Below are 2,547 nucleotides of genomic sequence, written 5' to 3' on the forward strand. Positions count from 1 at the left end.
CCTACAAGCCAGTGCAACGATTTTGATGTTAAGGTAGACATGTTTAAGTTCTTTAGAAATATCCGTTTAAGGGAATACTTTAGCTCCCCTAATTCTGACACTTCTATTGAACCAGTAGGTTGCTCTCCTGCACATACTCCGACTCCTTTTAGAAGCATGAGTTATTTTATACCTCCAGCCAATCGCAATCACTCTATCGAGACATATTGCAGACTTGTGGAAAATTATGTTGGACATCTCCTTAAGAATAAACAGGGGTCCAAATCTTTCCATCATTTACCTAAGGATGAAAAACAAGCTTTGCTTGATTTACAATCCGATACGTCAGTCCTTATTCGTCCTGCTGATAAGGGTGGGTCGGTTGTACTCATGGATAGGACAGTTTATGTACATGAGTGTCATAGACAGCTGCTTGACAACACCTTATACAAGAAACTCAGAAATGACCCCACTTCCCAATTTCAGAATACTATCTTTACTGTCCTAGATGGGTATTTAAGTTCTGGTCAGATAACCAAAAAATAACATGATTTTTTGGCTATTCAACACCCTAAAATTGCCACTTTCTATACTTTGCCGAAATTACACAAGAATGTTACACAACCTCCAGGGCGCCCTATTGTAGCGGGCATTGATGCAGTAACGGCCCCTCTATCTACTTTTGTTGACTTTTATATTAGACCACTCGCAGAACAGCTCCCCTCCTTTGTAAAGGACACCAGCAGTATGATCTCTATCATTGAATCTCTTGATCCTCTCCCTGAGAATACCTTGTTAGTTACTTTTGATGTTGAGTCATTATACACAAATATTCCACACCAGGGCGGTATTGAAGCTATGGAACATTTTCTTCTGCAACGTGACCCTAATGAACAGTGGCTGAAATAGTACTCACGCATAACTATTTCATGTTTCTAAATGAATTCTTTATTCGGACGAAAGGTACTGCTATGGGATTCCCCATGGATCCTAACTATGCTAATTTGTATGTGGATTACATGGAGAAACAGTCTATTTTCAATCCTCTCAAAAATGTTTTCTTGCCTCACATTATTTGGAAACGGTATATTGATGATATTTTTGTTCTATGGAGGGGTGATGCAAAACAGCTGCAGGCATTCCATGCTTTTCTTAACTCCTGTTCTGATCATTTGAGATTTACTATGCAATCTGACACATGTCAAATCAGTTTTCTTGATCTCCTGATCTTGTGTGAAGATAATGTTCTATACACTAATCTTTACAGGAAGCCTACTGATCGTGACAGTTTGTTGAGGGCTGATAGTTGTCACCCACTTCCCTTGAAAAATTGTTTGCCCTACAGCCAATTCTGTCGAATCAAAAGAATTTGCAAAAAACAATCAGATTTCGACAGAAATATGGCTGAGACGCAAAGAAAGTTCAAGGAGAGGGGCTACAAGAATGATCAGATTAATATTGCCATTGAGAAAATTCAAAACAAAACCAGACATGACCTTTTTCAAGGTCAGTCTCGCAAAAAGACGCATTCTTGTGTTCTAACTACCCGCTATTCAAAGTGCTCTGAACAAATTAAGGGAATTGTTCACAAACATTGGCACATCCTAAAATCCGATGATAGTCTCGGTAATGTGTTTTCGGACCTTCCCTTGGTCGTATTCTCGCGGGGCAGAAATTTTAGAGACCAATTGGTACACTCTGATTTACCACCCCAAGATATTCCGAAACAACGTCTATTTGCGCCCCTACTGAATGGAAATGACAAATGTAATGGCTGTGCTCAATGCAATGGCACTTATAAATGTAGATCCTTCAAACACCCACAAACAGGGAAATCGATCCCAATCAAAGGTGTTATTACGTGTTCCACTAAGGCAGTTATTTATCTTATAACTTGTCCTTGTGGTAAAAATGATGTAGGTAAAACAAAGCGCGATTTAAAAGTACGTATCTCAGAGCATCGTAGCACCATTAGGTGTAAAAACTTTACTTATCCAGTTGCGGCCCACTTCTTGGAGGCAGGCCACTCGATTTTGTCTCTGCGTTATATTGGCATCGAACATGTCACCCTCCCTAGGAGAGGGGTGACCTTGATAATTTATTGTTAAAACCCTTCGGTCTCAACGTAGACTTTGATCTGAAGCCATTCTTGTGATTATTGTGACTTTGCCATTGTAATTGTTTGTAAGCTTGTGTAGTCAAATTAATCTATGATCGTATTCTATCCATTTGTTGTTTGTATGCTGTGTTTTGTATGACATTTTAATATTTGATAATTAACGAATGATATTAGGCCACTCTTGGCCATGATTACAGACTCCTGTGTCTTTTGACACTACATAAACGAGTCATCCTGCAGTGTTTGTGATTATACTCTTTTTGAGTATATATACATTTTTGCATCTGAGCTCCTAGAGTGTGCGGCTCTCTTTTATTTTCAAGGCTCGTGTCACTGAGTAGCTCTCGGCTGTGCTTCCCTTTGTAGTCTGTAATAGTTTGCAAGCCCTGTCACATTCGACGAACGTCAGAGTCAGCATAGTACGATTCGATCTTGTATTGACGCTTTGC

This window comes from Oncorhynchus nerka, unplaced genomic scaffold (genome assembly GCF_034236695.1).
Source record: "Oncorhynchus nerka isolate Pitt River unplaced genomic scaffold, Oner_Uvic_2.0 unplaced_scaffold_2107, whole genome shotgun sequence".
Taxonomy (NCBI): Eukaryota; Metazoa; Chordata; class Actinopteri; order Salmoniformes; family Salmonidae; genus Oncorhynchus; species Oncorhynchus nerka.